The sequence below is a fragment of the Thalia democratica genome, chromosome 3 (genome assembly GCF_965202585.1).
Source record: "Thalia democratica chromosome 3, ktThaDemo2.hap1.1, whole genome shotgun sequence".
NCBI classification, from domain to species: domain Eukaryota; kingdom Metazoa; phylum Chordata; class Thaliacea; order Salpida; family Salpidae; genus Thalia; species Thalia democratica.
Genome location: NC_139167.1, coordinates 16,299,370 through 16,322,718, shown reverse-complemented (window position 1 = coordinate 16,322,718; position 23,349 = coordinate 16,299,370).

Here is a 23,349-nt window from a genome sequence, read left to right as displayed (position 1 = left end):
TCTTTCAAAAAAAAATACCGTTAATGCTTTAGTTTAAGCCTCTTGAGCAGTTCTATTCTTAAACACGTATTTTTAGTGCTGTTATGGATAATTTAACTACCTATAAGCTATTAACTTCTTTTTTAAATGGTAGATTAAACTTCATTGTTAAAAAAAATTGTAAATTAGTATATTTGTTTGGAGATATAGATTGTATTTATTATAAATAAGGCAAATATTCACTTTTGAATTCTAGAACTAAATAATTATTTGAATACAAGTAATTTTGATTTAATGCTTGTCATTTTAGAATACATTAATCAAACTGACTTTTCTAATAATTGTACAATAATTGTGATAAACTGTTAGTATCATCGCGTATTAAAATTTATAAATATATTTTTCAATTAATGAAGTATAAGTTACATACAACTTTTATAAAAACTTTATAAATAAAGTCTCACAATACTAGCCTAAAAATAAAATAGTCTTATTACATTATTTTAACTAACAAAAAACTATGTTTCCAAAGATTAAAAAGATCATAATTAAATAGATTAAAATTGATTAAAGCTTCCAAATTAGTTGTAGTTTATATAATTTATTACTAAAATAAACATTTTTCACCATTTTTTTTAAATTCAAACATTATATTTTTAGTAATAAACTGTTTATACGACAACGATATTATAGATCAATTTCTTATTACAAAGTTGAGCAGAGAAATATGGACCAGTTTAACTTATTAGGATTTTAATTATGAGTCAAAAACAAAATCGTTAACTTGAACCCATCTAAAATGACGTCAACTTGACTTAAATCATTAATGGTTAAAAAGTTAAAATATTTGTCAGTAAAAGAACTTCAAAAACATACTTAAATTTCGTATTCTAAGTTAAACAAAATTATTATTAACTTTAGATTTTAGTTACCAACTTTAGCAGTCAAAGTAATACACAAATTCACAAACATATCTTAACGTACAAAAAAACTAAAACTACAACAAAAATCATTTTTTTAAGTAGTTAAGTGACAAGTTGTCTCAAAAAATATTTAATATGGTCTAGCACTAAATAATTTTATTACAAACTTATTTAACATAATGTTATTGTGTTATAATCTACGTACAAAATAATGATACACATATTGTAGTGTAAATTAAAACAAAAAATACTGCTGCTATGTTGGTCAACGTACAACCTAAAAAAATCTAAGTAGGTAAAAATATATTGCGATAAAAGTTCAGTTACCATTTAGATTATTGTTTAAATGGAGACACATTCAAAATTTATCAAATAAACTTTAAATAAACAATTAACAACTATAAACAAACTATTTCTCAATAATAATTTTAATATTTCTATGTTTAGAAAATAAAAATAAATTATAAATTTCAATATAAGATTTGATTACATATAATGGACAGTTTATACACTTTCATACACATTATCAAACACAGAAATGTCATTTATAGTTTCGCTGAAATCTTTAGTCTCTTCATTATGTAAAATATATTATCTTACGCAATCGTTGTAGTTTTAAAAAGTATATAAACAAACTTATATACTTATAAATAATAAAGTATTTAATGTTTTTATCTATATAAAAGATGCGTTACAAAAGTAAAGATAGTATAACTTTTAAGTTTCACATGATTTTTTTTTTATTTGTAATAATGGTTAAATAAATGAAATATAATTATCGCTACATATTTTCTTTTATATTACAATTCCGTCTATCCTGAAAACTGTTTTAAAACATACTTGATTTATAAAGTTTAACTTTAAGTTATTTTCAATGACGTCAATAAGTGTTAAAATTTTTAAAAATACGGTATTTTCCTTTTCACTATGTTTTTAGATGTTTAGTTGTATTCAAGTAAAACAATAAAGGTATAAATAAAACATTTACATTTAAAATTCAGTAAATAAATTGTTAATCACTAGTTGTATGTAACGCTCTTTTACGTCTCAACAAAAAAAAAAACTGTTTCTGTATTTTTTCTTCGTTACATAAATTATTCAAATATTGACTTTGGATAAAAAACTATCAAAAGTTTATCCTATTATATTAGTTAATTTCAAGATTTTCCCATTTATTTTAATCTAATATGCTGATTGACATGTACCAAATTAAATATAAGTTAAAAGTGAAAAAAAAAAGCAAAACATTTAGTAAATGGAAAATTAAAAAGTTGATTTTTTCCTATAAATTGTTACAACTGTGCAAGAATGAATTTCCCGCTAAAAATTTTAGGTATTATACTTTTAAATACTAATGGAAAAATATATTATATTATAAACGTTTAATCTATTTTGTAATTTGAGTTTTTTTTTAAGTGACGTCAAACGGTTTTTTTTAGATTTATAGAGCCTAAACATAAACAAGATTTTGCTATATATTTTGAACACTACAAGTAAAATTAAATAAATCCTTTTGAGATGATAGTGAAAATTTTAAACTAAACGAAGTTTAAATTATTAACATAGATAGAAAGTTAACTTAATTGATTTGTTTGAACGCTAGTGAACAATTTTTTATTGTTACATTATCAATTACGAATTGTATTATCGATTATAAATCAATTATATTATAAAAAAATTATTCTATTTATTTTTTCAAGTAAATCACTTAAGTATGATTACAGCTAAATAGAGAGAAGTTAAGAAAATGTAGTATAACTATTTATAAATTTAGAAAGTTAATAGTTACTAGCTAGTAATAAAAATTTAAAAGGCATTTAATCCATGTTTCAATTATTACAGAATGTATAAAAAGCTGTATCATTAGAACAATAATCAGTATTACGAAACCAAATCGCACACTAAGAGATAAAAAAACAATTTGAAGTTTACTTAGTTTGAAATAAACTTTGACTACACTGTTCTTTGTTTTAACTTAAATTAGTTAGGAATTTAACAGAAAAAAATTTACTAAAGATCAGTTAATTTTAATTTCTTTTTTTTTCAATTTGCCAAGTGTTTTTAAATTCATTTAGATACCATATGTGTATTATTTCTTTTTAAGTTTCGTTTGTTATCTACAACAAAAAAAATGTAACAATGTCAATTTTTTTTAAACTTACCATTAAAAAGTGTAAATACTTAATGTACAATAAACTTGTGTTTTATCAAAATATAAATTTTTAGGCCAAAAAGTACTCAATGAGATAATTTTTCATTTTGAAACTAACATTAAAACTTAGTTATTTTACAATTCTAAGAAAGTTTTATATAATTTCGTTTATCTCATATTGGAAGAAAAGGCATTAAACTCTTTTGCGTTATTAACAAAGTTTCACTAACAACTAAATGTTTAAGTTAACAGTATCGGTCAATGGAAATAAATTATTTATAATGTCTACTTGTGTATGCTCGAAATAAAAATAGAACAACAATAGTTCAAAAAATTTTTTTTTATGTGCTGTAAATAAGGTAGTGGTTTAAATTTAAAATAAAAGATTTTTATTTATAAAAATAAAGACTATCTTATTTCGATTTTTTTTTACAATTAAAAATGATGAGGATTGAAGTATTTTTAATGAATATTTTATGTTTTCTCCCCTAAATTAGTTAAGTCTAAACAAATAGTAAAACTTTTTTACATATAGATATTTATGTTTACCTAAGTTATAAAGAAATTATTTTAATCAAATAGTATTAAAATTTTATATTACGAAAAACAAAGCGTTAAATAAACTTTAGTAGAGAAAAATTTGTATTTTTTCAATTTCTAAAGGGCAATTTTCTTTATTTATTTAAATAAAATATTCTAATATCATTATTTATATATATTTAATAGTACGTTTGTAGTTTAGTTTAGTTTTCTTGTTCCTACTGTATTTCAAATGGTGATAGTATTACCATATTTGTGTCTATAAAATGAATAAATTACTATATAACATTATTTATCATAAAATTTTAAGAACTAGTAGTCAAGTTTTTTTAAACTTCTATTTAAGAATATCAATTTAACGATTTTTTTATTGCAACTAAACTGTTTTATAAAGTTAACAAAGTTACAAAAAATCTGAGTTGTAATTAAAATAGACTAAATTAAACTAATTCAACTATTAAAAATGTGCCTATAAATTAAATAAAGTATTTTTAAAGTACTTTACTTTTTTATCATCTGCAAGCTAGAAATTGATCTACTTTTTTATAAACTTGGTCGAAAAAAACGTTCTTTTGTTTAAATTTTTTAACTATTTTACTAGGAATTTTTTTTTTTTTTTTAACAACATTTATCATAAAAAACAAGTTTCAAGCTTTATAATGATAACAATGTAAATTTTAATGAAAACCTTTAAAATACTAGTAAAATTGTATGTTTTTATTAGCATTTATATATTTATAATTCAAACCGGTTCGTTCTTTTTAATTCTAAAATAGTTTTTAAAGAGTTTTATATTTTGACCTACTTATTCAACAATTATTTCAGAGAGTAAATTAGTTTTCAATTCCTAAATCTTAATGATTACTGGTCATAAGTGTCTACAACGCATGTAATCACTTTTCGAACAGTTATAAATAAAGTATCTGGTTGCAATATTAACTACTTGTTTAAATTTGTTTAGGTTTTTTTAAAGAACTATTTCTAAAACTAATTAAATAGTTTTAACACAGCTAGTAGAAGAACAATAATTAGTAGTTTTAAATAAAAAGTTTTTAAATAAACGTCTCTGTAAATGACTATAATTATTTAACATAGTACTTCACCACCCTAATCAAGCTTCGATGTTTTTTATTAGAGCATTTTAAATACAAACAGTAGGTGAATAAGTTTTTTTATATTATTACGCTTATTATTATTACGATTATTTCTTCGTTTGAAACTTTATAAAACTTGATTTAATTCATCAGTATATAATGTAATCACTTAAAAAAAATTTAATCACTTAAAGGTATTTACGTATAAACTTTTGATCCACGAATAAATATAAATAAATCTAAAATTAATCACTCTTAGTTGTAATCGTAATTTCAAATTTTTAACATAAAAATCAATTTTTTAGTCATCATCGTAGAAAAAAATAATGCGTCAAAACTAAATCACTTTACCCGATGCACTATTACCATGCAGTAAATATTAAAATCTTTCATATACTCATAACAAAAATTCCATATATACTAGAATAAAAATTAACAAATAAATATAATAAACACTCAGATAGCTTATAAAAATAAAACCATATATGATTAGTATATATTAAAAATCATTTGCCTTTTTAAACGTTGACTATCAAATAAATTGCAAAAAAAAAAGGTAAAAGCCTAATGTTAGTATACTTTGAAAGCATTTAAAAAATATTTTATTTGTATTAAAACAGTTCTAACCGACTCTTAAGTTTTAATTTTATTTATAAATAACTCATTGTTTTATTATTGCCTTATTTAAATATTGTTTTTGGTAGTTTATAATTTGTGAAGCATAACTATTTTTGTTTTTGATAAGTATGCATGTAGTCAGCTGTATAATATAGTTATAGTCGTAAATAACTTAATTTAAAACAGTTTTCTTATTTAGCCACTCTTATTTTCTATAGATTTTTTTTTAATTTTTAATTACAAAAGACAAAGTTCACATATCAATTTATGAACTATTTTTAACAAAACTGAATAACAAAATAAAATAAAAGTTAAATTTATTAGTTCAAGCTAAAAAGTTACAAAAATCCACGAAAAATTTAATTTTAAATTTCAGCCATTCAAACTAACTAAATCCAACACTTAGTACAAGACCACCTAAAAATATACATTCTAACTATAACAAAATTGTTATTATAACACGAAAAGAAGATTTTCGTTACAAATTGATGTATCTTTATTGTTGAATAATTATATTTTATACATTATTTAAGTTTTCAGCTTAAACTTTTAAATGGAAACATAATAAAATAATTTAGAGAATTATTTAAAGAATGTTTTTTAGGGATAGTGTAAAATTTACAATTGTTAAGTTTTTGAATTTTTTTTACTTTCAATATTGTAAATGAATTTCTCTCGTTAAAAGTTTTACGATGAAAACTTTAAGTAGTTTAATTGTTTTCAGGATTGTTTAAGCAGTTGTGATGAAAGGTTTTACACTCAGTGTTTTTTTCTGTTTATTATTTCTTAAATAAATTAGTTGTATTATTTATTTACGCGTTCTTATTAAAATACTTGAATTAAAAAAAATTAAAGCATATATAATCAACATACTTTGCATTTTAAACGTTGTTTATCAAATAAATTGCACAAAAATAGGTATATGCATAATGTTAGTATACTTTGAAGGCTTTTCAATAGATTTTATTTGCGTTAATTACAGTTCTAACCTAACCTAAATTTTTAGATTTATTAATAGATTTCTCGTTTTTTTACTATTGATTTATCTAAGTATCGTTTAAGGTAGTTAACAATTTGTAAAGCAAACTGATTTTGACTGGACATAATATGCGCTGTAAACTAAAAAACAAGTATTTTATAGTGCAAAGCTATTTTTCGGAATTGGAATTTAAAAATCATAATCTTTTAGTTTTTAGCGCAAAGTGACGTCACTTAATTGCAAACAAATTCAAACTTCATTATGTAATATATATTTAATCCAAATATTGAACTAATATTCGGTCATGTTGACTACATGTTGGCAATTTGTAACGAGAAATAGATCGTTTATATCGTTCTCGTATAATCGACCTAAAAAACATATCCAATAAATATATGATAAAAAACTTGTCTATTTACTGGGCGAGCCAAAAAATTACATTAACCCTTATAAAGCGTTTATTTAAAAATTAAAGTTATTAATTATTTCAATTCAATTTTTAAGAATAAAGTTTGTAAATATTAAAACGGTAATCCAGTTGCTAATATAAACTTTTTAATTTAATTTTCTAGTTTATACGAGAATGATACATTTATCGTATTCAGTTAAATAAATGCTTAATTTAATTTGTTTAAATGGCTTAATTTTATTGGCCACAATAAAATTGAATTAATTGTGGATTTAATTAATTTTTTAGCTTATATTAATAAAACTAACTTTTTTTTGTAAGTATGTTTTATTTAAAACAGCTTATAAATTATTCAGCTAATAAAATTTTGTCTTTTCTAAACATTATTTGAAGAATCATTAGAAAATAAGATTTGCAAAATGAGAAAACTGTTTTAGATTGAATTATTTGGGACTAAAACTAAACTCATAATTAACTCAACTTAATGAAATAATTTAGCTTATTAATATTTGCGACAGAAAATAATATAAAAAAGTATAAATATGTTTTTATGTCGGTTGATAAAAGTTAGCAGTTTATTAATCGCAAAGAAAGCTTATCAGTTTTAATAGTTGTTATAATAGAAAATAGATTAATTTGAGTAAAGCATTTTAGAAGTTCTTTTTTGTCTAAACTAAAAAATAAAATATATTATTGTTTTTAAACTTTATAGTTAAATATATTAAGTTACATTATGCTAATACATGTTAATACTAACCTAAATATTTAGGTATTTGTGATATAATGGTAAAAATAGAATGCAAGTAAACTTTTTTTTCTAATCTTCAATGTTTAGTTTTGTTTAATTTTGTAACAACCTAGTAAAACGGCGATTGTTTTCAAATTTTATTAATTTTTAGCACTTTTATTAAAAAAAGTTTTAAATACCTTGGCCTTAACGGATCTTTATAAAAAATTTAAGACTTATTCGATAATTAGTTGTAATGGTAAAACTTAATTAAAATTGGTTTCGCGTTATACTTGACAGTTATTTATTTAATATTATATTACATCAGAAAAATAATTCATGAATTTTTAAGTTAAATAAGATGGTAAGTCAATCAGAGATGTTGATATGAATTAATAAAGTTTAAAACTTTTAGTTACTACAATTTCCATCTAGCATAAATATTCAATAAATAAAAAGTTTTTAATTGACATAAAAATGCTATAATTATAAACAAAAAAGCTACATTCTAGTAACAGAACTTTTTAAAAGTTAATAAAAAGTTAAAAGTTTTTTTGTATACTTTTTTCAAATGAAATATTTAATTTACTTTGTCTAAGCTTCAGAAATTTATTTTATTTTAGTTGAACATATTTTAGAATCAGTTATACGCTTCTTTAATACAATATTTGTTTTCTACATTAAATATACAGTATTTTCAATATTTTATTAATTGTTTATAGTTTTTATTAAAATAAGAATATTTGACCTACAGGAATTATTTATGATTTTTTTAATATAAAGATAACATTTAATCACAAAGTGAAGTCATTTATTCTAACATAAAATCTAGTTTTACTGTAATAAATAAACAAAGGCTAAGTATAAAAGCTGTACCAGATGGCCTAGACAGAGATTTGTAACGAGTAATCGATCCATTATATCGTTCTCGCAAAAACAAACTTATAGATCTAACAAAAACAAGAAATAAATATTATTTTGGATATTAATATAAACTTGACAAAAAATTGATCAAAATAAAGTCTTTTCAGTTAATTCATCTTTGATAAAGTATATATTTAGTATCATAAAACTTATTTTTTGGTCTTAAATACCGAAAGTTATAAACAAAATTTTTATAAAGAAATATAATAATGGCATTGAAACTAAATTTTTATTATTTATGAGATTTCGAAAATAAGTTTATGAATAAATGGTATTTGACTCATTCAATATATATATATATATATATATAACTGTCTAATTTACATTTTAACTGTATCAGATTTAATAATAACTGTATATAAAATATAACTTATATCTAACTAGTTAATACAAAGCACTTTATAATATGTATATCAAAAACTTATTTACTTTGATTGGATGGTGAATAACTAAAAAAAAAAAAAGTTTAATTTTTTGGGTTTTTATTTACGTCACTTAAAGCACACACAAACCAAAACTTCAAAAAAGATTAATAATGGTAATCTTAATTGTAATTCAGCGAGATATTAATGTTATATGTAATTCTTGCAGAAGCCATTTGTCTTAAATCTAAAGGTAATCATTACTTTACAAAAATTACAGGACTGTCGACTGAGAAGTAAATAATAATTACTTTATGTTGCATATTTATGTTATATTATGTATCAAATAACTTTTATGTGAGACGGTTGAATTCCTAAATGTTTAAATTAATATATTTTTTTGATAATTTTTTTTTGATTTAATTTAAACTTTATAAAAACAAAACTCTTTTCTTCTGCTGTCATTAAACCTTTTTCTGTTCGATGTAGTTTGACTCAAAAAGAACTCTGGTATTAACTTAAAAGTATATTTTGCTTTATATATATTTCTCTTAATTTATTTAGAATTTGCTCTAATATACGGTAGTTTCAGTAAAATTGGAAGTCTTCCGGGCAATAAGGTTAGACTTTATTTGACTGAAATAACTTTTTTATTCAATTTACTAATGTTATAGGGACGTACCCGTTGATATTGTGAATCGCTTTGATGTCGTTTAACCTGTCAGCTATAAATTCTGTTGAATAATTTTTTTGTGCTTTTATTTATAGTCTTGGTCAAAATAGTTTTTCTACGTTTGCTTCATAATAATTAAATCTTTAAGTATTTTTCTTAAATTCTTGTTTTCGGTAGAAATTTTCAAATAATCCTTTCATATCTATTTTTAAAGCACATCAAGGAAAGCTAACTGATTGTTTGTTTTATAGAATATCACTATATCTACTTGTATACAATAGTTTAAAATCCTTATTTAAAGACTACACTGCAATTACATTACTTTTCTGGGTAAAAAATAGAATTTTTCTTCTGTTAAATGAATAAACCAACATCAAACTTATTTCAGTTGTATGTGCTTTTAAGTCACAAATAACTTTATCAATCTATATTTTCGTTGCAAACTAATGGTTACGAGTGTATAAATTCTTTAAAATTTCGACAAGGAAAAGTGATACAAACAAAGATAAATGATAACAGCTTTGGAAAACAACACAACTTACTAAAACAACCAAATTTTCAAGTTGTAGAAATAAGTTCAATAAATCAGTTCAATAAGCGCTTTTAAGATAATATTTTAAAAGGGTTTTAAAAAAGCACGAGGGGCCGCTTTTGCTCAAAGTTACATTGCACTTAGAAAATTGTTATTATTTAATTATTAATTTTTATTATTTATAAAATTTTTGTTTTTTTTTTTCTATCTTTTTTCCTATCAATGTTACCTTTAACCCTTTCCTTGGTCGGGTAACATTGTTTTTGCATTATTAGTTATAATTATCGTTTTTCTTTTTTTGGAATCTTATTTACTTTTAGTGTTACCTATAACCCTTGCCGTTGGTCGGTTGTATAACTTTATTTGATATTAATTAATAATGGTATATTAATAACAAATCAATATTCTTTTAATTTTTCGCTTTTAATTTTAACTTTTTCATTTGTGCTTCAAAAACCCTTCGTGCAAAAAAGTCTTCGTACAAATCTAAATTGATCCTATTCAAATTATGTCATAAACGGTCTAAAACTAAAAGTTTTAGAGTTTCGTATTCAAAATGATCTAAAACACGTTTTAATTTTGCGAGAGCGATATAAAAGATCACTTTCTCTATTTGATATAAAATTTCAACTCTCCAACTAATCTATGAAATACAGTATTTTTCTAAAGGATTATGTTAAGTTTTGGTTTGTGTGTTTTTTCAAAGTAATTTTATAAGCGTCAATTAATTTGTTGAAAAAAAAAAACTTAGATATTTTGTTTTTTGTGTTTATGTAAATTACTATAATTTAGCTTAATCAAGGTCCCACTACCAAAATATTAAGAAATCCGTTAAAAAATCTTTTATTTATATATGCAAAAAATTTATTTCAACCCTGAAGTTTGTCATTATACGTAACATTTTCGTTTAAGAATAAATGCTTCTTTGAATAAAAATAACAGATTGAATATTTTATTTAAATTTAAATGAATTATTTGTTCTAAATTAACTTGTACTTAAATTTAGTTACTTTTAGTTAATTTATCAGATTAGTTTTTACACTTATTTACTTTAATATTGTATGACCCTTAAAAGTTAAAATTAAATAATAATAGTATAAAAAAATCTTTAAGTAACTTGGATAAACTTAATTCTCTAAATTACTATATATTAGCTTCAACAAACCTTTGTATAAATAAATACTAAATTATAGGTTAAAATATTAAAAACTAATCTGTAATTTTATTTACAAACTTTAATCGTATATTCGTTTAGAAATTTATAAAATATCAAAATTGGCATTGGAACATTTACATAAACTTTTAAATTTTCTAACCTATGTAAAAAACAACAACTTTTAAACGTTGATACTTAGTTTTATATATTATTTTACTTATTATTTTTAATTGACTTTTTGTATCAGCATATAACTAACTTAAATGTTAATAAAAATTGTTCATTATATTATTTTTTGGTAAACTTAATTTTTATCAGTTCACCTTATTAATACAACATCAATAAAACTAACTACAAGCTTAAAAAAAAAATGTTATTATTTAATAGGCTCTATATTCTGTTTTTGTGAGCATTGATTGTAGCTTATTTTAAACAAAAGGTAAGATAAAATTACTTAAAATCAGTATGATATAGCCTATAATTAGCTTAAAAATGTTAAATTAATTTCTTCAATAATAATTAGTTAAATTAAAACGGAAGTAAACTAATTTTTTTTTAGATACACGTTTATATAAATTTACACAATTGTTGTTCATAAATTAACTTGCTTATAACGTAATATAAAACTGCTTAACAAAAATGTTAATAATTAAACTTTTATTTTTGATTAATTTATTTTTTTTCTTGTTTAAAATAGTTCATTTGAATTTTCTTATGTAATAAAAACACATTAGCTTTTTTATATACTTTTAACAAAATAAACTTTTATGTAGAAGTAAAATCACAGAACATTACAGATAAATTTTTGTTTTAGCAATATTAGTACATCAAATTGAATATTTTTATAAATATTTTTTTAATTTATTAGCTAGGTTCTACCATAAAGCACATCTATCACCACTAGGATGTATCAAATTATTAAATAAACGGTTGAAATAAATAGGTTAGTAAGTACAAGTTTTTATTTTAAAAAGCTGTTTTTAGCAAATTGCAAAAAGCAAGTAGTACTAAAATATAATGTTTACTTAAATTATACTAAACATCAATAGAGGTTTAGAATCTATAAAACACTTTGCGAAATTATTTTAATCATTCAACTATAGAGTTTTTTGGTAAATAGTTTATTTAAACTCATATAAATTATTGGTTAGATAAAAATAAGTTTCTAAAAGCTTGGTATAATTTTTGCATCCTAGTTTGTAACGATATAATGATCACTCTTGCAAAATTAAGTGCTCTTAATAATTAATAAATTTCGAATACAACTTTACTAATTTTTTACTTTCCTCAGATAGAATATGAGGTTCGTGCTGTACAGTTATCAATGTTATTAGGTAATACCTTTATGAAGAAAATTTTATTATTAGGATATGTTTGAAACTCATTTTTTAGTTTTGGAATATGTTTATAATAGTTTAAAGAAAAGGATATAAGAAATTGATTATACTTTAAATATTTTTGTCTTTTTTATTTAATAAAATGAAACTAAAGTTTGTGTTAAAATATGTAACGTCATTTTACCGTAATATAACTTATTATTTGAAACTCACTTCAAACAAAACAAATTAAACCTAGTTTATTTGTTATATAGGAAAATGGGGGAATATTTGCACGCTGAAACTTTTGCACAAAGGGTCATTTGTGTACTTCTAAGTTAAATAGATTAAAGTTAATAATAAAAAAATCAGAATTTAAAAATTATAATAACTAAATAAAAATTTATTTTTTGAAAAAATAAAAAATAAATAAGATTTTTAAAACTTAAAAACTAATAAATTGAATAATAAATACACTAAATAAATCTCCAAAACAAAAGTTAATAACATTAATAAAAAAAGTCAAAATAAATTCAATAAATAACTAAATAAATTTAAAAGAAATATTAACAATTAAAAATTTGAGACAACAATTCATATTGCAGTATATTTTATTTTTTGTGAACTAAAAACTTTTCAATCTACCCTTTTCAATAGTTCTTGTAGATAACTAAATAGATTTTTGTAAAATAGTAAAATTAATAAAATTGTAAGATTGTGCGTCACAATAGGTAAATAAAACTACATATACTAGGCGATGCTAATATAAAGTTGTTTAACAAAATTTAAAGTATAAAGCTTAAGTAATAGAAATTGAAATTATTAATAGCAATTTTAATAAGAGGAAACCGACTTATTAAAACTTTCTTGAAATAAAATTAAACAACAAAAACAAAACTTAGTAGCGAATTTACAATAATTTAAACAAATTAGATTTATAAACAAATTTTGCGTAAAAGATTCCTTTAATTTTGTTGACAATCTACGTAATAACCCCTGTTTATACGACCAGATGTGTTCTTTTGATATAAAAAGTATTTTTACATATGTACCTTTAGATGAAACCATAAACATATGTGTAAACGAGCTTTATAATTCAAATCTAAATCCACCAATGTTTCCAAAAAAGATATGCCAGAGTTTGCATTATATGGCAGCTAAGAACGTAGAATTTAGGTTCAACAATTATATCTATAGACAAGTCGACGGTGTCACGATGGTCAGTACCTTGGGTCCTGTGTTAGCAAATATATTTTTTGGCTATTTTAAGTCCATTTTATTTACGAGTATAAAAAAAACCTCTTAATTACTTTAGATATGTTGACGATATTTTTGTTTCTTACAAGACAGACTACAATGTGGATGATTTATTTGTCCAAATCTCCAATTTACATAGATTTATTTTTATAAAAATTTATATTCTCAAAGTTATATTAGTTTTTAAACACAATAGTTTAGTTTCAATTAAAAAAGTCTAAATGAATTTTTTTTTAAATAAACAAAATTAACTAATGTAAACCTAATTAAATTAAAATTAATTACATTTATACATGCTTATCTTTTTTTATAAATATAAAAGTTTTGATATGTTTTTTACTTAGTTATTTTAAGTTAGTACTTTTTCGTGCAAAATTGACTCTCCGTGCAAAAATGATCTTCCTCGCAAAACTGTAAATGGTGCAAAATTGAGCTTCCGTGCAATTGAGTCTTCATGAAATTTTGTGCCTGCTTGCAAACTAGTTTTCGTGCATTATTATCTTCGAGCATTTTTGTAAACTCGTGAAATTCAGTGCCAACGTGCAATTCAGTAACCTCGTGCAATTTTGTCTTTGCGCAATTTTAGATCCGTTCCCGAATATAAGAGTTTAAAATTCGATATATTTTACATAAGTAAACTTTCAAAGTAAGAATTAAATTTATAAGCTACATAAGCTAAAAGTATGTTAACTCACACGTAAAATTAGCTGCGCCAACATATATGGGCTCAAAATGCGATCTCTTATACCTAAGTAAACTTTAAAAGTAAGAATTAAATTGATAAGCTGCATAAACTAAAAGTATGTTAACTCACACGTAAAATTAGATGCGCCAACATATATGGGCTCAAAATGCGATCGATTACACAACAGCCACGACGAAGCGATTATAAAAATTCTTATTCAGAATTAGACCACTTACCTCAAAAACAGTTGAAAATTGTTCTAATAATTTGAGCCACCATTGTACAAAGCTAAATCTCCAGCAAAAAAATTCTCAATCTTAAAAAAAATTAAATTAAAAGTTAATAGTGTTTGACATTAATTTAAAAATAAAATATTGGTTGGTGCCATTGCCTTTTTAATTTTTTAAAGTAGGCCTTAAGAAAATATTAGGAAGTCCTAATTTAGAAAAATAAACGTTTTTTTAGTAATTAAGGATAATTATAACTTATTTCACTATAAAAAAATATATTTAAGTAGAGAAATAATATTATCAACTCAAAGATGGAATAAAAACTCGGAAATTATGGATTTATCTTACTGGTTTTTTGACCACTATTAACGAGAATGATATAAAAGATCAATTTCTCGTTACAAATAATTAGCTCTACTAACATATGTTTGCTTATTAAAATTTATTTATAAATTTCTTGTTTAATATACATTGTAATGAAGTTTTAAACTGTGCGTAATTAAGTGACGTCACTGTGAGCTTTAGTGTTTTTAAACTTCACAAATGAAAAAAAAACCTGTTTAATTTTACAGTATATACTTGTTGTTTTACTAAAAGAGTTTATAATTTTTAAAAAAGTTTAATTTTTCTTGCTCTTATTCAGCAAAATTTAGCAAAATATTGTAACTTTGAATATTTAAAAAATTCTGATTTATAGTTTAGTTTGTAAATATATTAATAGAGGCATAAATTCAATAACTCAATATATAATTATACCTAAATATAAATTAAAACTATAAAAAATTATTTGTTAATTATTATTAAACTTAAATAACAATTTTATTAAGTTATAATAAACTTCTAAACTAGTTTATAATTTTATAATATATATACTGAAAATGTTTAATTACCTAACTCATTTCAATCTACTTTTTATTAAAATTTTCAGCTGTTGAATGTATAATGAAAAAAGAATAGCTTGAATGATAAAGTAATTCTTTTTGATGTTAAATTAGCTTACAACTTAAAAAAAGTACATAAAAATAGAACAGGTATAAATAGATTACGAAAAATTTATATGAAGATTACAGGATAAAACTCATGTTTTAGGTTACAATGTGTTATTTTACCAAAAAGTATAAAATGCTTAAGCTATTTTAAATGCATGGTTGCAATACAATGCGATGAAAACTATTTAAAAAAACTAAAACTTAATTTTGTTGCATTTTTGATTTAAACAAACTTTAAACGCTTACTTGATTTTTCGACAATTAAAATAATGCTTCGCGTGTTTATATTAAAATAAGTTTTTTAATTTAGTATTTTTTTAACTTTTATACATAAATAAAAATTGAATATTTATAGCAAGAAATAGATCTATTTTATCATTCTTTAAACTTAAAAACAACTCCGATACTAAGACTAATACATTCAAACAATTACTTTAGGTTGTTTTATTTAAAAAAATATTTGTTAAATAGTGTAACTGTTTGATTTTTCAATTTAAACCCGCAGGTAACTAAAACACCACTACAAGACTTCTTTTTTCAGTTGTGATTTACTTATAAATTAGTACAGACATTTTAAAAAGTTTTTTGAATGGTAATATATAACGAGAATGATATAAATAATCACAATTTTAACTTAAATTCACAATATGACGGAAATAAGTGTGAGACTAAAGCATCTATTTATTTTTAATTTTGAAGTAATACTTTGTCAACCGTTTTAGTGACTATTTTTTAAATACATTATTGATTTTAACTATAGCGTTTTAGTTTATATCGTTTAGTTGTTCAATTTGGGCATATTTTTAAAAAAAGTAAAAAATAGAAAGTATAAACTTTTAATAATTTTATAAGTATATTTACTAGGATTAATACTAAAAATGTAATGTAAAGATGTAATAGTTACACATTTAGTGGTAAAATAAGTCTCAATTAATGTACCACAAAACCAATAGTTAACAACCACTAATAGTTAATAACAAATAAATTTAAAGTTAAACCTTGTAAAATAGTTATAGTTTTGCGAGAATAATATATCGTTTTCTCGCAATAAATTTTGAATCAAAGCCTATTCATTTACTAAAAAATTAGCCTCAAATATGTTTATTCATTAGAAGCTAAAACTAGTATTCATTTTTTTGATGTTAACCAGTATTTGAGAAGTTTAACTGATTATATGTTTATAAAATTTAGTTTAGTTGCTTGTTATTTTATTGTTAATACTTCTGTCATACTGCTCATACATTAATTTAAATTTTTCAGCTTTTTGTTTTAAAAAAATATTATACATTACTACTCTGCATTTTAAACACGATTTAGTATAGCTGTACTTAAAATTTATATTTGTTAGATAGTTAATGCTTAACTCATTTAAACTACTACATTTTAGCTTTAAAATTTGATATTTATTATAAATTCGTCTGTTTTTTCCAGAAAATTGTTTCATCAAACTTGTTAAAAAAAAAGGTATATAAAACCAACAGTTTATATCTAATATCAATAGGTTTCTACATCTTTCGCGGTTATGATATAATGTTTAGTAAAAATGTGTAAACATTCACAATGCTTTCATAAAACATCCGATAACTACTGAAAAATATTTTTTGCAACAATTCTTTTTTTTAATAAAAGCTTTCTAAATAATTTCGAGAAGTTGTTTGTGTTAAAAATAAATAACGTATTTATTTTAGTAATGTGTGCTTAAGCATAAGCTTTAGACCTCTTGCGATATTTAACAACACATAATACTTGTTTTGATATGTACCTCATTATCAAGTTAAGAATAGAAAAACTAAATTGCTCTTCCAAATTTAATACATTATATGGAACTATATGGAACAGGAATTCATTACAGAGTCGTTTGAAAACTATGTTTTTAGTTGTTTAAAGTTTTCTATTTGTAGCGATATTCGAATATTTATTTTTTTAATTTAAAGTTAAGATAATTCTTTAGTTATATATAGCATGCTTTTAGCGTTTTACAGTAAATAGATAGTTTTGAGTTGAAACATTAAAGAGTGTTAAATGTTTATAAGTTTCTACCTTACTGCAGATCAAATAAAATTTAACTTAGATTACGGCATTATTTTTAGAACTATTTAAAAATAAATTGAGCTCAAGATTTATCAAAGACTTTCACTAACACAAAAATTACTTATTTTAGTAATTTCTTTTACTCACAATCATGTAAAAAATTCTTATATTTTTGTTTAACTTTCTGGTGTACGAGCTCTTAAACTGTATATGGCCAGCTCCTTTTTTGTACAAGAATCATTAATTCTCATAGTATGCAGTAAAAGCAGTATTTCATTGTATTTTTAAAACAAAATAACAAAGATTGTTTTTATTTAACGTTATATAATATATATGGATTAAAAATATACAACCAAACAAGTTTGTTACGACTTTCATTCACAACAAGTTTAAATATATATAAATCACACAAATCTAGAGTTAATAAATATTTATAATTACATACTTAAAAAGCACATTTTTTAGCAAACTTTGTTTAACTATAACGTCATTTGAAAACCACAAAACTAACTTCAATTATAGAATATATAAAATTTTACTTATGTTTGTAAACTTGTGTATTACTTTTACTGCTTAAGTTTGCAACTAAAAACTAGACTTATATAATGATCCATTGAAATTAAAATTTACATTTTATGTTTTATTATTTACAGATAAGTCAACAAAGTAACATATAATATTAATTGAAGTTATCGTAACTTTGAATGAGCAAAAATTAAAACCACATTAAGATGAAAATCTATGATTTAATCGGTTAGATATTAAATTAAGTTTCGAAACGTTTTAACGAGAAACCAGTCTTTCATATGGTTATCGTAAATAAAAGTAAGTTTTATCTTTAGAAAGTTTTCATTTTAAAATGAGAACTATACAAAATGAGACAAATATACTTTAATACTTTTCCTTCTATACGACATAACAATGGCATAAACTATCTTTTTAAGCACTTTTCTGCGATTCAGGTATTTATGTCTTTTGTTAATCATATAGTTCTAAAATATTTTCAGTATAAATTTCAACTATGTAAAATATCCTTAGAACAATTTTAGGAACATTTATTTTAAAATAACTATATGCAAATGTTGTTTTTTTTTTTTTGTTTTTTATACTACTTTCAGATATAAGTGAAAACATAAATTAGTATTAAGTGAACTTGCCTTACGAAAGTTATTTATCAGAGTTTTCAATAAAAACCATTTAGGAAACATATGCATCGATAAAAAAAAAATAAAGTTTTTTATTAAAAGTTGTTTAGCATAGTTGCAAAATTGTAAAAAATAAAAGTTTTAATAAAAAAAATAACTCTTTTTATTTAAATTATTTCATACACTACTAGTTATGTAACTTGATTAGAAATGTTGCAACTATGCTTTTAAGTAAAATGCATCGTTAATAAAAATATGGTAATACTTATAGTTAATCTATTGGTGTTGAAAAAGACCTTTCAGTAATCGAGCTGCACACTATTTGCTTGCAAATACTGTTTTATGATATTAAGTTTTTTACTAGAACATAATAAAAAAATCTAACATTATATTTAAAAAATTTCATTAAAGAATGAAACTATTTCAATAGAAAAAGACTAAAAAATATGAAAATAAAAATGGGAACTATAATCTCATGGGAACTACACCGTCTACTCCCTTAGATTTTGAAAAATATTAAAAATTAAAATAGTAATTTTTGGATTTAAGTTTAATGACTGTAGTTTAGTACTCTACTTTTACTTTGATTAGTATTTCGAAATTTAACCATGCTTTAAACTTTAAAGTAAAAAAAAATTTAAACAATTGAAGAAATCAAAGGTTTACTTAAGTAAGTAATTTATTTATTACAGTGAAAAAATTCATGTGAGATGCATATTTAAGGTGCAATAAATATATTCTAATTCTAATTTTCAAGGAGGACTTTTTGGTTTCGAGTGTCAATCTCTAAATCATCATTGAACTTCATAAGATTAAATGAATCATCTGTCAGACCTGTTCTGCATTGTGGGAACTGTTTTTTCGTACTGTAACTAATGTTATGAGAACATTTACAACACAACGGATGCCCACAAGCTTGAATTAATATATTAAGGTCTTCATCAACGATCTCTTTGTAGTTACTTAGACAAACTGAACACTTGTTATCTTTAAAATGCTTCATAACTTTACTACCTTTGTCAATAGTTGATAACTTATTTTTCAGTTCAAATTGAAAAGTTTCTGGTTTACGATGCTTGACCATACGACTCTACATTTTCAATGGTTTTACATAAATAATGCGGTTGTATTTCTACGGGAATTTCTGCTATTTGTTCTCTACTTGTATTGTTTGTACTCATCTTACGAACAGCTTCAACTATTTGCGGTGTCATATGCTTTAATTCACGATATACAAAATTTTTAGACAAATACTTTATATGATTGGCTTCTTTATGACAAATATAGTCAAAGTATTCTGGTAAACGAGGTTTACCATGTTTGTCAATTAGGTCAAAGAAAAGTTTTACCCTTTTTAGGACATTCATAAATCAGCCTTTGAATTCGTATCGTTTAGTTATATATTAACTCTACTATTTAATTATTCTGTATGTATGTATACTCTGTTAGGTAATTAATAAAAAATGTAACTAAACTTTATGGTTATCAAACGGCAGAATTTAAAAGACTTTAATAATTTTAGAAATTATTATGACGTTTGTTTTTTTTTGAATATGTATTGTAACAGTTAAAAGCTTCAATGAGTTTTTTTATCGTAAAAAAAACACAATCATTAATATAGTTTTCAAACTTTTGTATATATACATTTAAGTTCTTTGACGAACACAGGCTTCCTTCAGCTACTAAATTGTAGGATAAATCAATAGCATTGTAGTCATTAAGAATATTCTTAGGTTTTTGAAAAATATCAGAGTTACCAAAATATTGATAATAATTTTACAATTTTACAAAAACCTTAACTGCCCTTTAGACTTAAAAAAATTATATACATAGAGTCTTCTTTAATTCAAATTTTTTTAAGAAACAAAATTCTAGCGGTTTTAATTGAACGTATCAAGATTTATATTAAAAAAAATTAATCCAGCAAAATACTTAATGTACTTAATTAAATGGACTTTGAATTACCTTATCACTAAAATTTTTGACGATGACCAAAAATTTTATCTATAAGACTACCTATCATAAAAAAGTTTTTTTTATTAATTCAAGGTTTTATAGTTTTTTTTTCAAAATTTCTCAAGATACAGTTTTTTTTTCTTTTATTCTGAATTGTAGGTTCCAAGTTTTTTTTAGCCACCCTGTGTAAGAAATCAGTTTTTATTCAAAATAATTGAATATTTAATTTAATTCAATATTTACTTTGCAAAACCAGAAATCGAAAATATACTATTTTATTAAAAAACTTGTCTTACAGTTTTTGAGCAATATTCTTTTAAATTTTTAGTTTAAAAACTATAAAAATACAAAAAAATTAAATAAAACCGACCTTCAAATTTTAGAAGTAAAAATTACTTATTCACAGCAATTAAATCTATTTTTAACTTTAATAAAATTGCTTGTTGCAATTTTTTCGTAATATTTTGTAGAATATTTTCAAACATAAATGTATAAAAAGATTAAGAGCAAACCAAAATGTTTTAGCTGCTTTAACAAAAAAAATTTTTAAATTTTTATGCTGCTTTAACAATTTTTTTACTTGCACAATTGATAATTTCTTTGCACAAAAATCTAATTATTTTTTCTAAAGTAATATTTAAAATATTTTAAAAAGATAGAATAATTAATAATTTATCAGATGTTAAATCTGATTGTTATAAACTATATATTATTTGTATTAATTAAATCTAAAATATTCTAAAGTAAAGTAAAAAACAAATTATAATGATTAATATAAATATAAAATAATTAAACATAAACTCATTCATTTACTTAGTTTAAATTTTAATTTGGTATATAACTTTCAGTTAATTTCTTTATTTATCCCAAAACTATTCTTCACTAAAAACAACTTTATCAAAAAAAACTCAAACTAACATACCACTTTTGTTTGTAAATAGAATTGAATAATAAATTAATTACACCAAGGCAACAATATTAATTTTTAGTGAGAAAAAGAATTTAGATCATACTCGCAACAAAATATTAAATTTAAAGCTATTTTTCATTATTGTGTTAATACTTATAGTTAATTGCTAAATATTTTTTGATAATTTATCTATTCAAAGCTAGTTATATAAATCAACTTAGTCAGTACAAAAATAACTGAATGTTTATTACAAAAAAGCAATAAAACACAATAAAAAAGCAACAACAAACTTAACAAGTAATTTAAACCCTTATTTGATTTATTAAAACGCCTTATAATTAATACAATAAAAATTAATACTAAACTATTATGAACAAAAACTTTTTATTAACATATTTAAACATAGACATAGTTTTTTTTTCTTTTGTAAGTAAATACTTTTAAGTAGAAAAAATGTATTTAGATTTAGTATTAAGAGTTGAAGTACAAAAATGAATAACACTTAAAATATTATAACTGAAAAAAGTCGTTTAATAGATAAGTTTAAGTTCTTAATGCCTATATTTTAAATAATTTTAAATTTAGTAATAAAATAGATAAAAGAAAAAAAAAACAAACTTATAAAATACAAACACAAATTAGTTAAATATTAATTTTTTTGTTGTTGATTTTTGTTTTGTTGGGAAAACTTATAGATAAATCATTTTTGTTGTAAAATTACTGTTTTTATACTGTACACTTATAAATTAAATTGACATAATCAAATTTAAAAAAATCCTCTAGTTTAAAAGATTTAGATTTAAGTCAAAAAGATAATATGAAAAATTATGCCCCTACTCGACTTTTTCCTGCTCGAGTTATCTCTGCTTTTGTATTCCCTCCTCAAATTTCTTCTTTTCGGGTTTAACTTGTCTTATTATTCTCGCTTTATAATAAATTTTCAAACAATGATCGTGATTTAAATTACATGGTGCTGCAAGTTCATGAAGCTCTAGAGTTCAAATTTTTAACATTTTTTGTATTGAAAACTTGTAAACATTTAAGATACAGCCATCTCATTTGCAGCTCCAATTTTACGAACATTTTGAATATGAAATATATATTTGAAAAAAAACTCATTTACCAGGGAAATTGACGACGGTCATGTGCACATTTGGCTGTTTTTTTGTAAAACTTCATTATAACATAACTTCTTTTTTTAAGGTAGTATAATTCTTTTATATCATTTTGAAGCTAAATTCCTCAGCTTTAAAATAGAGTTACTTTGACATTGTTTTGGGTTGTACAGGTGATGTAGGAGCATATTTAAAGCTGCGTGTTTAAAGCCTTTAACTTTAAATTCAAAAAAAAAATGTTAGCATAATTTTCATTTTTTAGTAGGAGCTACAGCTCCATCGTTCCGAACCAAGTGACGCCCCTGCTGGCTAATAGTTTTTTTTTAATAATTAAAAAAACTTTTATGCAATGATGGAAAAGATAAACTTTATCTAAAATTATTTTTTTTAATGAAGTTACGCTTATTAACGCCACTTGAAACCACAAAAACTAAAGTATATCAAAAATAAATAAGTAAATCTATTTATGAGTCACATGTATTGCTAGTATCAGAAAAAAATTTTGCTAGAAATCGATCTCTTAATCATTATTGCAAAGCACCATATATAAAAAAATCTTAATTGTAATAATTGTTTTAATTTACATAACTTCTTTATTTTATATATAATAATTTAATATACGAACTTATCACACAAGTCTTTTTTTA